We start from the raw sequence: 25,692 nt of genomic DNA, 5'->3' as shown, positions 1-25,692 counted from the left end.
TTCAAATATGTACTTTCACTTGAACTATGATAGCAATCAGGACAAAAGAAATGCAGCCCTTGAGAAACAAGAGTCAACTCTGCTCTGGAACCGTCAGCTTTGTGCTGGAGACTGCAAAGCCACAGTTTGTATTAAAATTAAAGATACTGCTAAATTTTAAAAACAAACTTCAGCATGTACGGACTTTATAGCATGAATATTAAAAGAAAATGAAGAAAGTCAGAAGATATCTAAGGTCTATTTAACATTTTGTTTAGATGCACAACTTTGTGTTTGGGAGAGCTAGAAAAGCATTAAGGCTGCCAGTAGAAAATGCTCGATAAAACATGTTTTGTTGGTCTGTATTGCATGTCTTGAATAGTGACCACTGCCTTAACTTGTCTTAAAGACATTGAAACGCCTTCCAGTACAAAAGTGTGCTCTTACAGTTTCCCTTGACTCTGGAACTGATATGACATTCCACATACTGATGCATTTTTTTGACCCTCATTTATGCTCCCAGGCTACAGGGGGAGAAATGTATGGTAATGGAAAACATGATTACACTGTGCTTTTAGCTTTTAGTCGCATGCATTTTGCGTGGCTCTTTGACATCTATGGTTGTTTGTTGGTCACAGAGCTTATGGTTCAGCGGCTGAGAAGTGGTCAGGAAAAAAAAAGTAAAACTGATGTGTTTTGATGTGATCACATGTCTTGGCACCAATGATCACTTGAAGGATGTTTCACAATGAAAGTTTGTGTGTGTTTTACTGGGGTTTCATGACAGCCTGGTTGGAAAACTGCAATAACGAGCAGTGAACCATCTCAAATCAACACAATCTACACCAGCTTTTACAACACACTACGTTTTAAAAAAAAGAAAAATTAAAATGAATGGTTTGTTATATTAACATTTTTTCATTAAATTAATCATTTTGTGTCATTTATACCAAATTCACTCCGATTTAATTTAAATTTAGTATAATTTTGTTAAGTGACCAAAAACTGGGTTGGATGGATTAATGGCAAAAAAGAAAATGTTACTCTGCTATCATACAGATGGTTGTGTTTTTAATGCTGTAGCAGTTGTAGAGGACTAATATACAACATTTTTACACTAACTGTGGGTATTTGTTCCAAAAAAGAGGAAAGCCATTGTGAAGCAACAGACGCAGCAGAAATTTGTATTTGAAGTTTGAGCATGAATATTTTTTAATCAATATCTTTTGCCCTATTTGCCTGTTTGGCTCGGACATATTGAATTTTTTTTGAATATTTGCAATTAGATGAGATTTGATTTAATTTAATTTAATTTTCTTTTTTAAACACAAAATAAAATATTTAATTATTAGGATAAATGTGGTGAACTGAAAGTGTCAAAGTGCTTGAAAAATGAGTGTATGGAAGAGAAATCTCTTAAAAACTTCCAACTTTAAGGTGATTTAAACAAAATTCTATATCTTTAAGTCCCACCCTCTTCCATGCGTCAGGTTAGGAAGTGCACAACATGGCTATCATTTGAAGCAGGGGTTTCGTTCAACCCACTGGATAAAAAAAAGACGAGAGTCACTCAAAGAGAAGTTTCAGTTCAAACACGAGTCATTTAACCGGTTTAATCAGTGCACAAAAATGAAACTTGGATGTTTTCTTTGTTGACTTGTTCAGTTAAGTTTCATATTGATTAATTTGAATGCTCAAATTTGTTGTTAAGGATTAAATAACTGTTGTATTGCATTGATGGTTTTACATATATTCATTTTGCTTCGGAATATTTTTCAACTCTTGATAAATAAAATATTTCTCCATGTGACCAAATAAGTAAAAACAACAGCTGTAAAAGTAAATTTTTGCTTGTGAATTATTGAAGAGAAGTGAAAGAAAATGTAATAATATAATAGCTAGCAGCTGATCATGAAGTTGCTTGTAAATATTAACAAAAGCCCCATTAAACCACAGTGAGAAAGATGTAAAAATGGCTAAATACAAAGGAAATTGCAAAATGAGAGCATTTTATTCTGGTTTTATTAATAAATAGCTGGTTATTAAAAACTTCACAGTTCCAGAACATATTCCAGAAAATATTATGAGCTTTAAATTGTATTATCGTGGTCAAACAGTTAATAGACAGCTTAGTTTCTCATGTGGGGGATGATGCCATAACCTGCTAACAAAAGCAAGCGAAATAACTGCAGCTATGAAAAGAACTGTAACACATCGATGTCTCCCTGTTTAAGAGAATTCATGCCAACAGATTCAAAAGGTGACTCAAAATAAATCATTCATGCTTGGAAAACAGACAAAGCTTTGTGTTCACATTTAGTTTGAGCCATCAACAGAAGGGGCGCTGAGCTGCTTCTACTCCCAGGGCCTCTCCATTGTCACCATCTGGTTCTCCTTGACACCTAAAAGCTTTCAGCCGTGTTTTCCAAGCTTCATCAGGCCAGACCATTGAAGCTCCTCTCAGCACAGCAATGAGGGAGTGACAACAGCCTCACACAGATAAGAGCAGGGCGAGAGAAAGACCTATGGATAGCGGCGGCCCCCTCAGCCTGTCGGTTGGTGTGTGGGCATTGTGAACGTCCACGTGCATGCGCTCTGTATCTGTCTGACGTGCTGAGTGAAAATCAGGGCCAAAGGGGATCACGTCACCACAGAGATAGCCACCATCACCTAGCAACCCCAGTCCTCAGATCCAGGGATAGAAGTGCAAAGTGAAAGCTGATCCTCTTAGAAAATCATTTATCTCACTAAGCAGTGAAAGAAACCAACATGTGATAAGGATTTCTGTTGTTGTTGTTTTTGAGGGAATAATTAATATTTTTCCCAAGAGTTTAACTATGTTTGGGTTTCTTTCCCTACCAGGGAAAACCATTAAGCCGATAAGAAATGTTGTTTCAATCTGCATTGATTGCTACCATTTAAGAGCAACTCCAATAAAAATATAGTTTTTGGCATTCTGGATGATGGAGGACATATATAAAGAAAATGAAGTTTAAAATTACATTTCTGAATATTTCTTTATTTAAATCGTTGTGAATCAGAAGCAGACAAAAAACTGCCATTGCAAAAAGCCTGTAGCAGCGACGTAGGAGCTACAGGCCACAAGCTCCCTGCTCTGTGCGGCTGGAGCTCCGATATTGCTCACCATTCTTTTTCCATCTGTTATTTTAGCTTTGGGCTGTAGGAGCTGTTAGGTTGCAGCAGAGAAAGTGTAAACAGTGGGATGATTGGAAATGAGGCGACGCTAAATTCGCATCAACTCCAAGGTGAATTTAAACTTCTGCCTTCTCTTCAGAAACTATGTTCCACATAATAATATATTCAGGTTTCTGGGTTTTGACTAAAAACAGCACAAACATAATTTAAAGACCAATGGGAAAGCTTTTAAAATAGATCATAAGGTGATCAGAGAGGGACTTTAAGGAAAACCAAATAAGAGGAGAAGGGCACACCATAATCCTTGAATTTGATGACATAATTAGAAATGTTTTTAACTTATTCTTTTGCATAACAAAATAGTTTATAACCACTATGTTTCAATGAAATCTTTATAGGAGTTTCTTCATTGTTGTTCTCTGGCTTGGGGGTGAATCTTATTCTTCTACATTCAGCTCGCTGTCGGCTGTCTCTCCCCTCGAGCCGACAGCACCTCCACACAGAGCTCATTTCAATCACTTTAGGTGACAAATTATTGTCTTCCTCTGACAAGACACATCAATACTGCAGGTGCAACTGGGAATGAATCTGCGCTGTTTAAACTTGTCAGGTTAGAATGGAGACTTTTTAAAAGCAGCTGTCCCAATTTGCCAAACTTAAGTACAGGAGAACGCCTCCAAAGCTGCCACTGTTGTACAAGAGCGCTAGTTTTTATTTAAGGACAAAATGGGACGTAATTCTGTTTTTGTTTTTAAAGGCCCTGTGCAGTTAAACCTTTAATCATTCAATTGTGGCATCCCTGCTCTATTTCAGGAACTGAATCACTGAAAAAATCACTTGCAACATTTTCTTCACCGCAAAAACTACCCCCAATTATTTATTTTGTCTAACTTTACGTATCTTGTTGCTCTTGATATAAGACAAAACTAACTTAATAGGACCGTAACTTATCAGTAAGATGTACAGACTTAATTCAATAAATCTTAAATATCTGGAGTCATTTAATCTTGAAAACATCTTATTTTAGCAATGTCTCAAATGAAACAGATTTTTCTTTTCTTTACATCCTGTTTTTAAAACAGTTTTTCTTGTGATGGTGTGAGGTATTATTTCTAAAAAGTGTTACTTGACCCATAAATGATTTTAAGACATTTTTATGTTAAAAATGATTCATTCTAAACTTTAAGATGATTAGTTTAGAAATAAGGAGATCTGGATTGGTGTAGTTTAATTTGGGGGATGAAGTAGAGTTAGAGTTACATTAAAGTTAGAGTTACATTAGTTGTCACGTAGCTAGGTGTAATTTGTTCTCAGCATTTGACCCATCCCTTGGATTTTTCTGGTGCTTTTGTCTAAAAGTGAGGTTATTAACCTTGCATCTGCTGTATTTTTTGGAATATGTAGTGTCTTTAAAGTTCAGGCCTATTCCTCCACAGGCTGGTCTCCTTCTCCTCCTTTGATTGACACTTCAATTCCTTTCAGGTATTTTCCTCGGAGCAACAACAAAAAGGCCCATCGGTTCCTTTAAGCTAAACAACCTTGAGCTTCACAGCAGTGGCTAATGTTCAGTCAGCTCCTCCACTGAAGTCGCATTTAATTATTTACACTTGAGCTGGTGTTAAGATTTTATCAGCTGAAGTTGCTCTGGCGTGCCTGACATTTATACCCTCTTCCCTCTGTGAAGGTCTGCTGAGTTCTCAGCTCTGATTTGCAGTTTGATTTTCCCACTTGAGCATCACACGGCTCCTCTCACACTCAGACAGAGAAAACTTCAGCCTAAATCATAAGGTATAATTCAAAGCTGCCACATACACTTCAGCTGCAGCATCTCCTCTATCTCATGTGGCTTTTATTATCAACTCACCCCATCTGTTCTTTTGGAATTGTGCAGTTTAGATTGTTTTGAAGTTTTTGCAGATGTCAGACATAATTCAAGTTAAAATAATTGAAGCTGCGTTGGTTCCAGATCCCTAATGCGCCACATTTCAACAACCTGAACTGTTTTCTCCCCCCTTCAGTTTGTTCAGAGGACAAATGGCCACGGCGTGCATTTCCCCAGAGGAGCAGTGGCGAAGCATTCCTTACTCTGTTTGTAATTGTTTGCAGCTGTGAGGAGAGCCTGCTTCCTATTTGTCATATTCAAGGGTCAAGCATCTCCCTATTTTTCATAATCGCTTGTAGAAGCGAGGTAAAACTCGCAGGAAAGGAGTGTTTATGTACCCTCATTGTAGAAGGTGAAAAACTGCAGCTGCTGGACCCAATTGTCTTCTGTTATCTACTGTGAAAAGGGCTTGATACCATTTTATCCTCCAATGAGACAGAAACAGCTCAATATTGATTTTTAGTTTTGCAAAAACATCTCAGGGATTTTTCTCACCTTGATAGCAGAAATATTTTTAGACTCTCCAATTCAGCAAAAGTAAAAGTGGATGCTGTGATTGTGTGCAAATGTTTGCACAGGTGGCAAAGAAAAAAAGAAAAAAATCTGCCCGTTTTGCAGAAAGTGTTTAAGCTGAGTTTGAATGAGTTTTCCAACTTTCCATGCAAGTGAAACCAGAGCAGCTTTTTTTTGTTATTTGTTTTGTCACATTTTGTAAAAAAAAAAAAATTATGTGTCCCACAAAAATGACTTATGATCTGTTAGGTTTCCAAAAAGCCATTGTTTCACAAATCAACAACAAGCGAAATCTTCATTCTGAGCTAGTGACATCAACCTGAGCTGAAAACCTCAGTGGATTAAATCACTTTGCCCTGGCCGCGAAATTACAGCCTCTAAACTTGTGGGCTTAAAAATGTGACTGAAGGTTTTTCTTGCGGACCAGGGGTATGTTCTTTGGAACCACAGAGAAACGACAGCTGCTGACAATAGAGGGCGCTGTCACTCCTACCAAAAATCTTGCTGTTTGTAGACAGGAATGTGATGAAATGCATGCATATACTGTCCTGGAAATAATATTTCAAACATTAGCCAGACATTTCTCACATTATAAGTGGTGATGGTTTAAGTTACATTTTCAAAATAGTGGCTGCCATGTTGCAAAACTATTTTTTATTTTACCTGCATCTTATAATGTTTTGTCTGACATTCCATTGATGCACACGGATATGCATGTGCATCAGAGGAGTGCAAAGGGGCTAAATGCAGTGCTGCACTGTTCCTCTTCTTTGCTGGTTTGAAGCAAAACAGCTGCAACGGCTGCTTTGCCTCCAGCTGCTTCCAAATTGTCCCACCATTAAGCTATTATATGTTTACAACCGCAGCGGTGAGCAAATCCGCAAGGTGCTGGAAATCCTGATGATCTTCCTCTTTTGTAATGGATCATTATGCTGCAGAGTTTTTGCCAAGTTGCATTTAATATGGTTAGCTAGGTTGTTGAAACCCAGCACTAAAAGTATCAGACAGTATACTTCAACCGTGGCCTCAATATGTCAATTTTTGGAGATTTAGGAATACCAAATAAAATATACATATAGTGAATCTTTCATATCTCCAGGACGCCACATTTTACATGTGCTACCGAATTAATGTTCTAAGGAAAACGTGATTAAGTTCTTTAAAGACATGATTGCATTTTTTCAGATACAAAAGCTAATATTTTTGTCGTGTTTCATTTGTTCTTTCAGTGAAACGCCATGATCTTATTTGGGTAGGCTTTTGTATGGGACTCATCCAAACCCAAACAGCCAAGAGAAGACCAACAACTGGGTTTAAGTGATTCTCTTGCAATCCAGGCGCTCTCTGTGTAGCTTATGGTCCGAGAGAAGCCACTTGTGTTGTTTGAAACTGTGCTAGTTTTTATTTACCGTGAAATGACTCACTAAGCTGAAACGATCAAGCATGATTTTGTTTCCTGTAGAGCCTCTAAAGAGTTATTGCAGTCGCTGTTGGTTCAGCACGGTCTGTCTGTCCTTCAGACCAAATTAAAAGCTTGATGTTAAAAAGGTTTGCTACTCAGAGAAAATGAAGACCTCAAAAACACATCTGCTACATGATCTCAAAATCACTGCTTTTAGAAGAGGCTTCTTTACAAGTGAGCCTAATTACATTTTTTGCCAGTAAAAACTGGAATATTTAATTAACTTTCTTGTGTTTTTCTTTTTTGAAGTTTCAGCACTTTAAGAATTTCCCAAGTGTCTTGGCTCTCCCAAAAAATGACGTGTTTGAATAGAATCATCTTTTTTTATGAAATGCTAATTCATTTCCTGGCTTCGTCGATGATTTCATTTCGTTTTTTGGTAAAAAAAAAAATGTTTAAAAAAATGATATTAAGGTAACCAATCCCACTACAGGAGAGAAAATTAGAAAAGGAAAATGAAGATTTTTTTACAATAAAATGGTTGTGTTCTCTAAAGCATCTCAAGAATCGTAAGAAATAAGCAAAGAACTGATTCCATAAGGACTCTTAAGCTACATTCGTACCGGTTATGTGACGCGGGCTCTTGAACCAGTATTTAGCCCCTGGTGTTTACACAGGCCTGTTCACCGGCTTGGTGTGAAACGTCAAAGCGGTGCAAATTTTGTGAATCTTGCTCCAGGGATTTTCCTTTGCAGCTCAAGTCCGATGTATAAACCCCTTGATTGTCAAAGTTCAACCTGGTTTAACTTTCACCATGTGTTCAATAAACGTGAGTTGTACGAAGAGGCCAAAAACAGTTGTAGAAATGTGGGTAACACGTGAACGTGAGCGTTTTGAACGCGGAAGCCTGAAACGCGCATTCACACACATTTTCATCTGCTTTGCACGGAAAGCAGTTGCTTGACTGTGCGTTGCTGGGGGCGGTGTGAACGTAGCTTTAGTTTGTACTTCGCTGCAGTTGTTGGCCTTTTGTGTTCCAGACTGATTTCCAGACAAACAAGCAATTAACACATTTCTTTGACAGCATAAACACAAATAAAGAATGAAATGGACTCCCAAAACTTTGATATCTACTTTCTATGCATGCTTTTTTTTTGGGCAATATATTTTACAGCGTTAGGATTTATGCTTCGTCTGTTTAGATAAATAATGTAGAAAATGCTCATTTAAATCAAAAAAACCCTTTTCTACTCGACCGGTGATGCAGGAACATCAGATACAGAGCAGTGCAGCTTCACGCCTTATTACTTGATTTGGTTTTGACTAGACGCCATATCTTCAACTGAATCAGAAACAGTTCTGGCACAGAGACAAGGAAATGTGTTTTCTGTATTGAGAATATTGCTTCAGAGTTGAATTATGTGATACTTTTACTGTATTTGTTGCTGGTTCAACTGCTGCAAGGTTAAATAGGGACTTCGAGCTCAACCCTGTTTTCATATTTTTCAAAATAAAACAAGACTTGAAGCTATTATAGAGTGAAACAACTGACAGATTTAATTTAATTTAAAGTAGTTTTTAAAACAAAACATTAAATAAAAGGACATTTGTTCTTTATTTTTGGGATAACATGACCGGATATAGCATTAGGTTACGATGAGTTTCATATTTGAGGTCAAGAGTAGGGAGAGTAAAATTCCTGTTCCTTCACATTTACATGGTCCAGTGAACGTGGTTTGGGTTTTTGGTCAGGATTCCTTCCAGACATTGAGTTTTCACAAATATGACATTCTCAGAACACCAAGTGGTGCCCAAAAAAGATCAGTGTGATCTGAGAAAATAGAAAGCATCAAACATCTACAGAGTGTCAAGCCGTTAAGGATCTTTGTTCATTTGATATAATCAGTTTTCAAATTTGCTCATAGAATCCCCACCAAGCGTAATCCTGTTTACTTTTCATGTTGCAGTGTTCCACCTAAACAAATTTTCAAAGAGTTTCTTTGTTAGTTCAGATTTTTCTGAAGATGGTTATTAAATCCAATCAGCACGTTGCTTCTGTCTTTACGCTGAAGATTAACTTAAAAGCAACATTTTCAAAAAACTCATTAAGGGCTGTGGCTCAAAAAAGTCAACCGCCATTAGGTCTGTTTACAGAAATCATCTACTTAATATTGCTTTGGGGTGTTTTTTTTTTTTCCTGCCTCCTCATTTTCCTAGAAGAAGCTGCACTCCCCTGGGGTGAAGCGCTACCTTGTAGGACGTGATTGGCAATAGATCAGACTCTATTAGGTAACAAAAGACTGGAATTAACTGTCTGTCAGATCAATAACTATCTCATTTTCTCTCTCTCTCTTGGCTTTACTTGGTCTTTACATGTGCATGTGTGCACACTAACGTGTCTCCCATAGATATCCAGATTCATAACTAAAGTTCAAAATTTACTAAAATATGCTAACAAAAAAGAAGTAAAAAAAACTTTTCTACTCTAAAAACAGATTACTTTCATTTAAACAAAGGATGTTTCAGTTAAGATAAACAACATAAATCCCTATAGTGAATTTTAAACAGATAATTTAGTTATTGATTGCAAAAATAAAATTTTTTGTTCATATGGAAACAAAATGTGGTGCCGTTTCTACAAAACTGTTGTTACAATGTAGGTAATGTGAACACATGCTAGAATAATGAAGCCTGTCATGTTGTTGAAGACCCACTGGAACATTGTCATGTGCTTCTTGAGCAAAAACATTGATTATTTTCAGGGCTGGAGCCCTTTTGGGCAGTTTTGTGATTTTGAAAAACAATGTAAGCCACCCAAAAGTTGGATTTAAATTCGGAACAAAACAAAAGGCATTTTTATTAAAAGTGGGATTTCAGGTGACTGCTTTGCTAAAGGCTGAAGTGTGCAGGCTTAGCTTTTTTTTTGTTCTGTACGTCATTGTTTGAAAATGCTTGGAGGATTTTTTATTCCAGCAATTCAATAAAAACCCTTTCAAACTGACTACTGATCAGCTCTCCAGTCTTTAACCATGGCGCTATCCTAGGCACTTTAACATTGGGAGTTGGGTCATCTAGACCCACTAGACAGTGCTCTGAACCTTTTTTTCTTTAATGATTTGTGACCTTCACTGGTGTCCATGGATTACATGAAATCATTCCACCTTTATCCACCTTTGTAATGGTAGGGAGAACACGTCAAAGTAAGGGTGGGGTCATCTAAGATAGCACAATGGCTAAATAATGGAAACTTCAATTATAGAAAAAAATGTATGAATCCAGAGGTGCGAATTGCAACTAACTATGGTACTTTGTAGGATAGTCCTATTCTTGTTTTTATCCACAGTTTAACATGTATATTTATATTTTTTTTATCTTCAAACTATATTGGCTGGCCTCAATTAAAATAAATATTTTAAGAAAGTGTTTTGTCAGTGTTATAACGTTTGTATTAATTTAAAGTGATGCTAATGCCAAAGTTTGGATTAAATTAATTTGTTTGGAGGCTTCTTCTGTGAATCTAGAATTTTGCCCGGGGCTCCAATAATCTCTAGCAGTGCCCAATCATGTGGAAGCAAAAAGGAAGGCAAACACCAGGCAAAAACAAAAGAAAAACGTTTAAATGTGTGGGCAGTTTCTCTTCTTCAGCAGAAAAGCAGTTGGTGTGAGGCAGAAGTTAAGGTGCCACACGTTAAACACACTGAGAAAGTGGGCGGAGTTTGCTGAATTGTGTTAAAAGTGCACTTTCAGTTAGCAGAAAAGACATGGAGCAAATAGCTGCGTTTTTAGTGGCTTTAACATGAAGAGTTGACAAAAACATTTGCTTTTTTTTCCCTTTTCAACTCATCTCTGATTCCAGTTAACATCGTCAGCAACCATTATTTGATCATTTCCAGTTGTAGCAGTGTGGTGCATTCGTCTGCATGTAGGCCCAGGCATTCTTTGAATTGCAAAATACTGTGACTCAAGTGGAAAACAAACATGCAATCAAAAGACTGTCATTTGTGTCTAATAATTGAAAACATGGATATTTCAAATGTAATCTTTTTTTCAACAAAAATGTTCAAATTAAATTTGAAACAGAAATGATTAAATTTAAAAAATAGTGGGTTTTTTTTTTTACAATTGGAGCCTCGTATCTTCTGTACTTCTTTGCCCACCTGAGCTGTCTGTTTTTCTTAAGGGGTTAGAAAAAAAAATCTTTTTTTTTTCTCAACATCAGGAGACGAGATTTTTTTGACAAAAAAATCTAGTACAAAGACAAAAAAATTGTGGAGAAAGACGAAAACAAAAACTGCAGTGCGGCTTAGATTTCTCAGCATGAGAAGAGCTGGAATGTGTGATCTCTGTTAGAACATAACAGTTAAATTTTAGTCTGAAGCCCCATCTATAGAGCTTTTATTTCACGGTGCTGTAAATGTGATTAACTCTCGTGTAATGAGGTCTTTTAGCTGTTTTATTAGCTGTCCTTGGAGGGCAGGAATACTTTTATTGCCGTGTGACAAACCTCTCCCGGGTCCAGTCTAATACAGAGCATTAACGCGCTGAATGGTTGAGGATATATTTCTCTTTACTCCTCTCAAGCCAAGTTAATTAAGATAAGTGAAAAAAAAAGGGAAAATGTCCCAAAAAGAGAAAGAAGGCAGCTTTAGATTCCCACAGTGCTAGCCCCAGAGGCTGCACACAGGAGGAGGACGGTTTCTACGGTAACAAGCTTCGCTGTGACTACGGGCTTTTTGATGATAGCATGGCCAAATGCTGATCAAGTAGAGGCTAAGGGAGGAAAATGATGATAATAATATATCCCAAAATGTAACAAACTACAGAGAGTACATCAAAGAGTTCACTGCAAGCGATTATACTAAAAAAAAAAAAAGATTAAAATGCTTGTTTTTAGACATTCAAGATATTTTAGCAGATGTTTTAGTCAAAAGCAGGACATCAGCTAGAATTTAGAAATTAGAAAAATGATTTCAAACTCTGTCAAACTCTTGACGGTAGAAAAACTTGATTTAAGACTCAAAAAACCTTGATTTAAGGAATTTTCATAAGACATCAACATATAAATACAATTTATTTACACATTTAAGTGCTGAAATGCATTTATGTTCTAAGAATAAGTGTTATGTTTTATGAAGATTTATTTTGATGTTCTAAGTTGTAATAAGATTGTTTTCTCATTTTGCTCACAATTTCTTCTAAAATGAGTCATATCCACTAATTACACAAGTTTTTTGTCAGTGGGACCAAAATGAATTATATTTAGGTATATAAAAACTCAAATAAATACAAACCATTTTCTGGCAAAGACTTCTTATTGCAGGGCTGTATAACACTGAATTTTAGGTACTAATAATTCTATCAAACAGTTAGTTTGGCGAGGTTATATTTCCTGTTTTGAATTCTTATGTGTAACTCATTTATCTTATCAAAAAATAACCTGCTGCATGGACAGATAATTGTACTACTTTCCAACTGATTTTCTGCATTGTAGCTGGTAATTGCAGAATTTTAGATGAATGACTATTTTTTCCTCTAAACAAAATTTTAATGCCATACAAACAAAATAATTGCATTGACGCTTAAATATATGAGGGGATTCATCCAGTTTATTATTATTTAGTATTTATTTCCAAATGTGTTTGTTGTTTTTTGCACCATCTACATCTCTCTTTATGTTCTTAACAATTTTCACATGTTTTCAATATAAAAGATGAAAACACGGCAGGGGAACACAGATAAGCATTCATGGAAAAACACTATTTTTAAATGACATAATTGAGAAAAACAACCATTCTTAGGGATTTTATCAAAGGCCTCACAGACGAATTTATCAGTTGTGGAGGTTAACACCAATAGAAAACTCAAGGGAAGAAATTTCATTCAGTCAAGGGTCAGTTCAAAGTACACAAGCTGCAGCCCCATGCCACACAGACTCAGCACTGAAATAACACCCAAATCTCACCAAAAGAATGCATGAACCCAAGCTCCAAGTGATGAAACCTTCAATAACCTACTTTAAATTGTAAATATTTGCATCTCCATTATTTTAACCAGGAACGTTAAAGATTAATGACAAGATAGAAAGCAATGGCTTGAAAGTGTAAAAGGAGAGCAGTGTTTGAAGGTTGTAACACTGTCAGCAGACCAAACTCTGCTGTCTGCAGCTCAGATGTGGCAGACACTAAGAAGATTTGAGATGCGTGTGGTATTTATGACTCCATTCAGACTAGACAGTCTACACTGACTTGCACTATGCATTATTTAAACCTTTGATGGAGGGTGTTTTCAAGTTTGTCCAATTTTTTTTCCTCCTCCTTTCCCCCCCTCTAGCTTTCCCACTCCGTGTTCAGCTTGGTGCCAAAATGTGGCTGGAATATGTATGTTTGGAAAGCACAGGAGCTCTCTGTGTGTGGCAGAGGCCTACACTTGGATTCATTTGTGTGAAGTGAATTAATGGCTCGCTGAAGTGAGGTTGACGCCCTGCAGAATCACCCACAAAGTGCAGAGCAGGTCCCTGTTGCGTTAGATCACCCACCAAGTCATCTAGGGATGGCAGATGCAGAGCAGAATAAAATGATCTTGTCACCTAAATTTGTTTCTGTCTGACTGATGCAATCTCCCACTGCAGAGCACATTAGTTACAGTCTCTGCTGTCCTTCATAAGCCTGATAACACTCTGCTCTCTCATAATTAACCCAAGCTGACGACATGAGAAAAAAAATTGCACATTTATTTATCGTTGAGGCGCCCCTCTGAATATGAGAAACATTAAAAAACCTCTTGTTCTGTACTTTCTGTCTTCTGCAGAAATCCATCATCATCACTGATCTCTGTATGTGAGTCTTCTAGCTGCAGGCATGTTTGCCACCTGCATGTGATTAATACACTCAATTGGTTTCAGGCTTTCTGTGATTTTACACGGATTCACATTTGGGATGCAGCTTTGGTCAAGCAACACGTCCTTCAAAAAAAAGGACAAAAACACAGAGCATTCTTGCATTCATCCCTCGGAGGCAATCGGGTGCTCAATCATGATTTTATTAGCGTAATTCCAGGTTGTGTCCACTCAAAGCACAGCAATTGTTGAATATTGATTTTCTGCTTTGTGTCACTGACTGTGGGATTTTCAAATCCACCTAGTCTGCAGCCTGATTTCTGTTTTTCTAAAATTCTGTCTCACATTAATTTCTTATCCTAACCCATAATGTGTATATACTCTCCAGAATTACAGAAATAAAGTAAATAAAAGAGGAAAATGTCAGGTTTTGACACAAGTGTTTAAAGAATTATTCATGTGCTTGTGTCCTGCACATTTTAGCATCAATAAAACAAATCGATGCAGACAGGGCAGAGAGCCACCAACAGATCTCTTGTGTGTTTATGAGGATAAATGTATATCCTTCTTTTTCTCTTTCTATATCTCTTAGCTTCATTGGGAAAAAAAAGGATTTTACTGATTTCCAATCTTGTCTTGGTATAAAATGAGGGCAAACACACACACAGATCAAAGCTCACACCACAAAACAAGACAAAAAAACACATCATTCTGTATCTAGTTTTAAAACAAGAAAAAAATAGTATTTTTATCTTAAATTTTTTTTTGTCACATTCAACTTGATTTTGTACAACCCAATCTTCAGGAAAGTCACCTGCGGAAATCTAATTTTGGAAAGCAATCAGCATGGGTTTTCCATATGAATGTATTTGTTATTCCAGGTATAAGAAAAGCAATTTATTTTCTAATTGAGTTTGCCATAATAAAACTGCATTATGCTTGCATGGATTCTCTTCATGAAGTTTCGAGTAAAACACAAATTATAAAAACTACATTGCAAAGCAGGAAGTGTGTGTTTATCAACCTTTCTCCCAGTACGTTTGATTCCATTTTTTATACTTTTGAAAGAAAAAGAAATGCATCAGATAACACTATCTGTATCTAACTTTTCATAACATAGCACTTTTGTAAAGATCTTTCAATCAAAATTGTTGCTTCTTTTCATTTATCACTGACAGCTGAAGACAGAGTTGACCTTGGAGCAAGGTGGATCTGTGTATTTTGAGCTCTTGACAGTTTGTCTCTCCAGTTTCTCTGCGATTCCTGCAGTCCATCACCAGTCATGAGCTCTGTATTGATTAGAAACTGATGCTTCTCAGGTTCCCAGTTGGTTGTCTTTTTCTGTAGTCTCATCATTATTGTGTGAATCACATATTTTACCGCTCCATAACTCCCACAGATAAGCATTCATGTGTGGACTCCAGTCACATCAACAGTTTAAATGAGTAAGATGTGTCTTTTTCATTGGTTTATTTAGATACATCGTCAGACTCGTCAGGTTTTCAACTGTGTTAGCCACATGTGGCGGAGTGAAAATGTATTGAAATGAATGGTTTTGACAGGTATTTCAGTGAGCCTAAAGATATATAAAGTATTTGTTAATCTTTGACATCTGAGCAAAAATAAAGTGCCCCATAAGTCATTTGTACCTGTTTCTGACACATTTTTGCAAAAAGTTCAACTTTAGTTCAACTTCTTTCAAGAATACTGATTCCACTTGGAACTGTTTGATACTTGCAAAGATATAGAACCTCGTTTTTAGACATTCAAGATATTTTATGTTGTTTTAACTTATCTTTGCTCTCTACCTTAGGAAGCTTTTCTTAAAACCAGCACAGTTTTTAGGGCTGGGATCTAAAAATAAAAAAAGTCACATTAAAATGTATCAAAATTCTTTTTCTCCATACTCTTAACAATAGAAAAACTTGATTCAAAAAATGTCCTATAACTCTGTAATTTTTGTTTTACTTTTAAGAAGGTTTTTTTAAAGTTGAATTTATGTTGAGAGGCATTCGTTGTTCTTTTTTTTTAAACCAAAATTTAGATTTCTGCTCTGAGAATAGGTGCTAGTTTTAGATTTTATGAAGATTTATTAAGATGGCACAACTTGTAACATAAGTTTGTTTTCTCATTTTGCTCTCTTTTTTTTTAAATGAGTCATTTCAACTCATTACACTCAGGTTTTTTATCACTGTGAACAAAATGAACTACAATGAGGCACATAAAAACTCAAAATTACAAACTAGCTCCCAAACTTCATGTTGGGCTACATAACATACCATTTGAAGTAATTCTATCAAACAGTTACCGGTAGATTTTCTTTTTTCCGCTTGTTAAATGCTTGCGTGGAACTCTTTGTTTCTAGATTTTTTTATCATATTAAGAGATTTCTTTTAAGTAAAAATGATGTGCAGCATGGATAGATCATTTAACTACTTTCTAGTGATTTTCTCTCTAATATTAGTGTTTTTTTTCCTATTTTCAGGCTAACGCTTTTCACAGTGTATTATTTGAAGTACCGGTAGCTATTACAGCCATCACAACTGTTCTAGTCAATCAAGAAAGATAATTAATTTAATCAAAACTTCAGGCGTGTAGTTTGTCTGCAGAATGTTCTGAATATAAGTGGACTTCAACAAATCTTTCTCATGCCTTTTTGCATAAAGCAGCATTTCCTCACCTTCTACTCACTCAGCCTCTTTTTCACTTCTGTCATTGTTGGATCAACTCCTTTGTCTGTCTTCTGTCTTCTAACATATGTTCCAGTGTTTTTGTGTCTACTTTATTTACTTTTTGAAGATTTGGGTTCTTGTAAAGGTCATTTTTAAAACACTCAAAACAGCAATTTTATGACAATTTACCCTTGTTGGAGAGATCTTATGGAGTTATTTCAGTCTCAATAATCAGAAATGCACACAACCGGTTTCACAAATACACACGCTCCGATTCACAAATGTCATTTTATGCAAACGTGAAAAATAAATTCGGAGATACACACCCTGTGTTTCACAAACACACACATTGTGTTTCACACATGCACACTAAATGTTTTACAAATGCACAATGAGTGTTTTTCACAAATGTGCACACTGTTTTTCACAAAAACATTTTAGAAATTCACAATAAATATATCAGAAATGCACAGTAAGTGCTTCACAAACGTGATTTTTGGTACACATGTGATGTGAACTCACAGATCATTCGAATTGCAGACTGTGCATTCAAAATCCCGTTCTCGTTTGTGAATCTCCCCCTGTGTGTGAGAGATTTTTCTACGGTGAATATTGAGACTCATCTGACGGAGCGGGTCGACTAATCTCACCATTGGCTAGTGAATCTGTCAATCAAACTCGTCGGCAAAGCAGGCGGGTTCGCTTTTAGCCAATCGTATGGCCCCTTACACTTTCTCTACGCTTTCTGCAGGTGGCAAAAGCCCCGCCCATATTTGATTCTGTACCAGTCGGTCGTTAGCGTGTTAGCCCTAGCATGGCTTGTCGGTTTATTGCCTTCGGTTGTCAAAAATGACTGGCTTGTGCAACTTTTCAGTGGACCTGGGAGCAAGGCAACAGTGGTTGAATGCAGTTGACATAGAATCCATCGAACTCTGTACTGGTCATGGGATTTACAATGAACGTTTCACTCGGGATCGTTTGTACGTTATTCTCTTAGCTTTCATGCTAGCGTCATTTCAACACTCAGACACGGTTCCCTTCGGTTTTGATCATATGAAGGTGGAGGAGAAAAATCTGCAACTTCCACAGAAGGTTTTGTGGAGAAACTGGCATCACTTTGCTCCGTACCACGCAGTGGGACTACATTACCTAAGGCTCATCTCACTGTCAATCACAGATACCCAATACACCTCCCCTGCTCAGCCCGAAGTCACTTTGCTTGACCTTAATTGTATTTTTTTAATAACTCAAATGTCATTGATTTTATATTGTAACCATATACATATACACCTCTTGACCAGGTCACCCTTGCAAAAAAGATCCTCATCTCTCTGGGTTTTATAGCTGGTTAAATACTACACAACAAAAGATGGTCATAGAACAACAAAGTGCAAACATTCACCCTTTATTGCAGAGTAAAATTCAGAGAAAACATGGACAGATTAAAACATCAAAATTTAAGCAAATGTGGGATCTCTACTGATTTGAATTTTATTTAAACTGGAACTAATTTTCATAACTTCCTTAGATACAATGAAGTCCCTTGAACAATACAGCAGTATTGATTTGAACTCTGTCTTCCTCCCCTCAGTCTCTCTTCTTCTGTATGTAATTATATCGCCTAAATTAAGTTCTAAACAAACGGGACAGTAAAGATGTAATTCCACTCCCAAACGGTCTGAATTAAACAATGGGTTGATGTCGTCTTGCAGTTCCAACATTTGTGGACCCAAAAGGGGACTGTCCCATACCGGGACATTGATCCCAGGATGAGGTTCAGCCATGGATCCACTCTCCTCCCATTCAATCTCTGGAACCAGCATACCCTGACAAAAAAAAAAAAAAACTGTTTATGAACAGCACTGTTTTTTTTTTGTGTTTTAGATTATGTAGGAACAGACACCCACTAATAATAACTTATATTGTTGCTGGCAGGCAGACCTCATATCTCCATAACTGATTATAATTTGCAAATAAGTGATCCTTAACAAAGTAGTGACATTAGTACATATGATGGCTCATAATGCCATGCATTGTGATGCATTTTGAACTTGCAGATGTGCTATTCTTCCTACAAACAAACAATTTAGGGAAATTGTTTGCACCACACAACAATAATACTTTTCATTCATTTTTGATGAAAATTCCTTGTAGTCATTGTGATTTCATCATACTGTTCTTGATACTTTCCACTTTAGTCGAACTGCACACAAATCAGTTGTCCAGTACAGTGAGATTAAATAAAGCAGTGTTTTTCAACCAGTGTGTGTGCCGCGGCACAATAGTGTGCCGTGGGAGATGGTCAAGTGTGCCGTGGGGAATTGCCCTACTTCACTGATCTAAAAACATTTCCCATCTCCAGGAAATCAGCTCTTTGTTCATCCAAACAGGCACTGATAAAACACTGAGTAGTTAAGAATATGAGAGATCTTAAAATGACTTTTTCTTTGTGTTTATTTAATTCTATAAAATACATTTTGATAAGGTTGACGGTGCCGCGATTTAGCTGCAGCTATAACTGTGTAAGGAAAAGTCCCGCCCCTTTAACTGTCTCCGCCAATCATTCTTGAAGGCTTAATCACATGTCATCAGTCTGACAATCAGAAGTGGTTAAAGTCTTCACTTCCTTGTTCTTAATTCTGCTGGTAAAGTCTCTCAGTTCTAACAAAAATACCAGCTAAAGCTCGTCTTTAGCGGTGTAACTTTCCACAGATTCCGGTGTCAGACCGTGGAACAAGTGAACAAAGGTTAAAAAACACTGAAATAAAGCACTTACCCGGGGATCAGAAACAGGGTTCTGGGTCAAGCCCAACTGCCACAGCTGATTTGGTGTCATGCTTTGCTCCGTCCTGATTGGATGGCTGTCCCACGCGTCACTAAACACATCCAAACTGGCCTGAATGCGTGGTAGGAAAATATAGTGGCAGCAGAATACGTGATGTGACTGATATTGAGCAAGTCTTGGTCCTCAGGAGATTGCAGGATGTTGTAATATAAACCAGTAACACTCATGAAGACATCACACCAGAGGGGCTCAATCCTGTATTTGGAAAAAAGCAAAAAGAAATATCATATTGTCAGATTTATTTTTAATACATCATTCACTTTTATGTATATATTAAAGCGTCTAAAACTAGGTTCAACTCACCGTTGATTGTGTGTACACTTTTGCTGCAATGAAGCTGTTTGTGTCAGTTCTACGTACTGTGAGCATCAACTCAGCTATGCCCACATTTTCTCCTCCGTGATCTCCTCTCACCCTGACAATAACATGAAAATCATGTCTCAAACACATAATTACAAATGCATCGCCAATAGGGTACACATCAATTTAAAATGTAATGTTCTTATGTATGATGCCAATAAGTAGAATTTCTAGGTTAGATAAATTGCAGGAGTGGGTTACATGTATCTCTGGGGGAAACATTGAGGTGAGAGAGACTGTTAGGTGGGGGGGGGGGGGGGGTAAAATGTTATCCATAGCCGCGTTTACATGGGCAAAAGTAATCGGAATGAACGCCTGATCGGAAAGAAAATGCGTCATGTAAACGCGCCGTTCGGAATACTCTGCCCCGGTCAGACTCATTCGGATCAGAATTTCTTTCCGATCGAGATAGGTGGGTTATACCGATCGTTTATCCGATCGTGGAGCATGTAAACGGTCATTCCGATCGTGTGTCACTGCTGCTCTGGGTTACGTCATGCATAGACGGTGTTTGGCTCTGCGGACGCCCCGTGAAAAGCGCCGCTCCGCTCTCGCCCCGCTGGCTCTCCCCTCTCTTACACCCCTCACGGGGGAGATTCGGAGGAGGAGCGCTTCGTGCCCCCTGACGCTCACTCGGTCCACTGGCACCCGAGTGAGCAGAGCAGCTGGATTAATAATTTTGTGTCGGGGGGGGGGCTTTTTTACGTGTGCGTTTTGTTGTTTTGTTATGTGTGGGAGAATCCAGACTGCGAGCCGTCCCGCCGCTCTGGGTTAGCGGCTGCAGGACTCAGGAGGAACCGTGTTCGAACAGAGCTCGGGCCGCTAGCTCACAGAGTGGCTTTGGGGCGGCCTGTGTGAACTCTTCAGAGCAGAAATAAATGTCACTCTTAGAAAGCTGCAGATTGCTGCGTTTCTCGCACGGTCCTGGATTTTGTGTCCATCCATCAGGCTAATAATGTTAGCCCGTGTTAGCCTGTCCTAAGCTTTCGTCCAGCTTAATTCTTCCACAAAAAAAGCACTGACCACACAGATTAAATATAACGATGAGCGAACAGGCAATTCATAATATTCATGACATTAATAAAAGCACGTTTGGAAGATCGTCTCGTATGTTACCAAGCTGCTGCATAAATGTCTGTGGAAGCGGTTTGTTTACAACGGGACCTATATCCGCATCCGGGTGATTTTACACTACTGCGCATGCCCAAATGATTCATTCCGAACGAGAGTATGAGCCATGGGAACGTTTGTTCTAATCGGAAAAAGGTTTTCTGTGCCCATGTGCACGGGTGAATTTTAACCCGACCATTGATCCGATCAAGATATTCTGCCCATGTAACCGCGGCTCATGAGGGGAAAGAGTTTTAGAGTTGCCTTTGTTTTCAGAGGAGTCTAAAAAAGTTATTTTATTTTTGTACAAATAACCAAGTGCTTATACTGCCTGATATGTGAATGAAATATTTCTTTATGAATAACATGAATACCTCAGAGGAAAGCCATAAACGTTCACAGCGTCACTGAAGAAGGCCAAGTGGGTGTCTGCACAGTTGTTGTCTGCTATCTTCAGGTACAAGATCTATGGAATACAAGTACAAATACTTTCAACTGACAGATATTTACAGGGGCAAAAATGCTAAATTCCCAATTGATAGGTAAAACAGTAATACAATAGGATGATAAAATATGAAATAGAAGGGTATTTAATAATCCCTGAGGACATTTTTTAAAAATGGCCATCTTAAAAAAACACATAAACACACATGCATTACAAATAGAAATATCACAAAATAAAAAGATTGATAAAAAAAGGTAAATAATTGGAAAATCAGTGGGTAAAATTAAAAGAAATTACTTGTAAGATGCCCTGCCAGAGAGTTGTATTGCCTGATGTCAGGAGGAACAAAAGATTGTCACGCTGTCACATTCAGTAATTCCTAGAGAATAAATAAAAACACGACAAACATGGATTAGATCATTTAGCTGTCTGAGATTAAATTACATCATTTTCAAATATTTGAAAGGGGAATTTTTTAAAACACTCTTGCTATGATAACTTGAGCTTGTAGTAAAGAACAGAGTTAAAAATAAACAATCAGAGACAAGACACTGATCACAGGAAGCCTGTGTGTAATACAGTAACTTCTACTCTAATCACTGTTGACAGCATATTTCTCCCATCCACCCTTTCTGTGACTACTTATCGACTACAAAACAGCCTAAAAACATAATGTTTGGGATTCTTGTCATTACGTCATTGAAAGTAAAGATAAGGGGATTTTAGTGGCTGTCACTCTGACACAATCTCACAGGGCTGGTCAGCACAATACGGGTTCTAACGTTAGAAACTTATGAGGCTTCTTTCATTCAACAGTGGATTCACGTCTGTTATATTTAAAAAATGCCGTTTTCATGAATGTCATATGAATTAACTTTGTTGCACAATCCACCCCGTCTTAAAGTCTGGGTTGTGAAAAGACTGTGTCTAACTTTAACCCGGCTCGCGTTTACATAAAGGCAGCACACGGAACAGCTAACTAGTTAGCATAGCATAGCATCAGTGTTTAAACAAATCCCCGTCTCTAAATCAATACTTTTTATTAAACTTTCTGTGCTGCTGTAAATCCGGCATGCTTTTCCCCTTAGTTCTATCTGAATCATGGTAGAACCTACAGATCATTGGCTACAGGCGCTAGCTTGAACCGAAACCGGCTTGAAGTTCACTCACAAAGGCAGACACAACTTGAGTCGAAAGCCGGCTAGTTTCGAGGCCCCTGGTTGGTTGTAGTTACTCGTGTTGTGTGAAGACCTGGTAAAACTTGACAAAACCATAAGTCCTCCCCCGCTTTAAAACCATTAAAAAACTATGACCGCACAGGCAAAGCAAAGCTAAGCTAATTTGCGGTGGGGGTACTCTGCAAACGACTCGGCTGAAATGTTTATAAAGCATTCACACATGTCACTTGGCTAAGGAGAACGCTTCAACTTAGTATTCAAGAACATTACAGGATGTACAACGAGGGAATAATAATCAAATAAGTGCATTACTTACGGGCTGAGACTGATCCCGTTCGGAAGAACTCTCCGCCATGTTTGCCGCCCGCGTCCTCCCAACTGCTGTGCTGAACAGCTCCCTCCCTCGTCAGTTGAGAGTGAAGAGTGTAAGGGGCCATTCGATTGGCTAAAAGCGAACCCGCCTGCTTTGCCGATGAGTTTGATTGACAGATTCACTAGCCAATGGTGAGATTAGTCGACCCGCTCCGTCAGATGAGTCTCAATATTCACCGTAGAAAAATCTCTCACACACACGGGGAGATTCACAAACGAGAACGGGATTTTGAATGCACAGTCTGCAATTCGAATGATCTGTGAGTTCACATCACATGTGTACCTAAAAATCATGTTTGTGAAGCACCTACTGTGCATTTCTGATACATTTATTGTGAATGTCTAAAATGTTTTTGTGAAAAACAGTGTGCACATTTGTGAGAAACACTTATTGTGCATTTGTAAAACATTTAGTGTGCATGTGTGAAACACAATGTGTGTGTTTGTGAAACACAGAGTGTGTATTTCCGAATTTATTTTTCACGTTTGCATAGAATGACATTTGTGAACCGGAGCGTGTGTATTTGTGAAACCGGTTGTGTGCATTTCTGATTATTGAGACTGAAATAACTCCATAAGATCTGGACTGCAATCTGTTTTTTTTTAGTTTTATCTTGGTTTGATGTTTTGCTTGCGTTCTTGGTTTAATACCTTCTGACAGTTAGGATTTTTTTACTTCTCAAAAAAAACTCAAATTGATCATTAAAATTTAAAATATTAGTCAAATAGTCAAAAGATTAGCACAAAAACATGTCTTATTTAAATAACTCCAGCCTAAATTTAACTAAAAGAGACAAACTAAGTGAGGATATTTCCTGAATTTAGAGAAAAATGATTACTAAAAGATAATACTAGTGTTTCAAGTTGCCAGGGTAACTAATGGTTGACAATATTCATGAATGAGATGATAAAAAGACCAACTAAAAGCCCAATTCGGTAGCTTTAGACTAATTTTATCGCTCATCTTATTACGAAAAGGGGTATTTATTATCATCAAACATTACAAGTAATTTCTACTATTTGGAATACTTTGAATTTACATTTTTAATGATTTTGCATTTGTTTTATTTAAAAATTCTCTAAGCGCTAATCTTCAACATCATGGCCCAGCTTGTGTCAATTTAAGGTTTGGAAAATGTACACAATGCTTTTTCCTAACCATTGCCAATTTTTACGCCTTCCATTTAGCTTTTTTGCATTAACGCTGCATGCATGTGGCTTTTTATTTACCTAATGATGTCGCTATGCAGACTGAGAACACATGTTTAAGGAATTAAATCTTTTCCCAGAAAAAAAAGAAGCCAAAACCCAACAAACAGATTTCAACCTCTTGCAGAGCAGCTCAAGCTTCCAGCAGGTTACACTAATTAATGTGGCACAGTACAGTCTGCTGCCTGAATGCCAGTGTTTTTCTCATTTTCTTCAGAGGCTCTTATCAAAAATGATAGACATGAAAAGATCAAAGTGCAGCACAGATTTATTTTTTCCCGCCGGCACTTTCTGACTGAGGAAGTGGGCTTTTAAAGGGACTTGTGACAAGCATATTGGCTTTGAAGCCAATTGGTGCCTTCTCATGTTGCACAGTGATCTCCACGGCTTATTCTCAGCAGAATCCCGAATTTCAAACTGCAGCGTCTGGCTGGCTCTGGCCCACACAAATTCCCAGTTGCAGAATATTTATTCTCATGATTTCAAAGCAGCCCCTTGAGCCCTATACCGCTGCACTATAATGATAACTAACAGCACCAAAAGAGAGCCCCTAAAAAGGTGCTGCCGATAAAAGTTATTAAGCTCATTTTTCATGTCCCAAAGGAAAGATCAATTGCACTTAGAGCCCTTCAATATAAATGTACTGTATCCCAAAAGTGATATGAAATGTCTCTCGGAAATATGCTGCTTCAACATTTTATCAGCAGAAATGTGATCTGAGGCAATTCCATGCCCAAAGCACAATCTCATTTCTGCAGCCGTGCCTCCCTATGTTCATGTTTTAATACTGATGGGAAAACAGAAACAGAAAAAACTTTATTGAATATGATCTTCTTCCTATCTAATGCTGCTTATTAAAACCAAATGCATTTCACAAGGAGAACTGACAGTGAAATCCTTCATGTTGAGATAAGATTCAAATTGTTTTTTTTTGTTTTTTTACACAGTAGCAGAATTAAAATAAAAAAATCTCCCAAAAGATCTGGGAGTTGCAAAATATGGCATTTTGATGTTATTACCAAAAGGTTAAACTCAATTGAAGTACCATTATGCCTCAAGTGTCAAAACTTCTAAATATCAGGTTCAAATGTTCAGAAGTTCTCAAACACAGTTGATCCTTCAGTGAAACATCAACAAAGTGTGTCAGATGGAACAATTGATGATTCTGAGAGTCAAATGTCGAGTCACGGCTGTCAAGATTCCAAAAACACACATTTGTGATACTCGTGTGCCTCAAGTCACTAAAATGTCATCAGTTTCATTCAGGTGTTTATGGAAAAATTGTATTTTGCCAATAAAGGTTAAATCGATTGTAGTAGTTTACTACATTTCAGAACGTTTTAGATAATCTCAGATTTGAATACCTCAATAAAACTTACTCAGCTTAATACAATGTTTTTGATTATTCAGAGTTTGGTTTTGATCGTTACATTTCATATTTTGTTTTGAAAAGTGTTTGTTCTTGTTTTCCAACAAGTTCCTGCATTCTGTGGAGTAAAAGTTCTTTTAGTTTATGAGATGTTCTGGCTTACAATAATTAACATTAATTTATGTCTTTATTGTTTCTGTTTAGACATACCGGATCGGTCGAGGCCCGGGTTAACAACGACCGCCACCGATGCTGTTAACCTACAGGGTGTCGGTGGAAATTTGACTACTGTTGGTCGAAGAAAGAGAGGAGGCAGAAGGGTCCGTGACCAGAGAGAGAAGGGAAAAGGCAGGAACATAGGTTTG

The 25,692-nt window shown here is 37.5% G+C and overlaps 2 long non-coding RNA genes across 7 annotated transcripts in view; one reads left to right on the top strand and one right to left on the bottom strand.

Annotated features, from left to right (window-relative positions):
• LOC144992453 (uncharacterized) overlaps positions 1-25,692 on the top strand; it is a 72,676-nt gene that overhangs the window by 8,094 nt on the left and 38,890 nt on the right. The window lies entirely within an intron of this gene.
• Positions 17,829-22,879, bottom strand: LOC144992562 (uncharacterized). Of its 5 annotated transcripts, none has more exons than XR_013656616.1 (6): positions 22,694-22,826; positions 21,497-21,578; positions 21,129-21,220; positions 19,588-19,699; positions 19,216-19,479; positions 17,829-18,265 (listed from the first exon to the last, which is right to left on the bottom strand). It is a non-coding gene; the product is annotated as an uncharacterized LOC144992562 (long non-coding RNA). The 5 variants fall into 5 exon arrangements; XR_013656618.1 differs by lacking the exon at positions 17,829-18,265 and adding an exon at positions 22,370-22,459 and having other exon boundaries at positions 19,287-19,479; positions 22,694-22,832; XR_013656619.1 differs by lacking the exon at positions 17,829-18,265 and having other exon boundaries at positions 19,287-19,479; positions 21,129-21,205.

This window comes from Oryzias latipes, chromosome 6, assembly GCF_053564925.1.
Source record: "Oryzias latipes strain Hd-rR chromosome 6, Olatipes_Hd-rR_3.1".
Taxonomy (NCBI): Eukaryota; Metazoa; Chordata; class Actinopteri; order Beloniformes; family Adrianichthyidae; genus Oryzias; species Oryzias latipes.
Note: the sequence above shows the minus strand (reverse complement) of the source record. Positions and strands in the feature narration are given on the sequence as shown.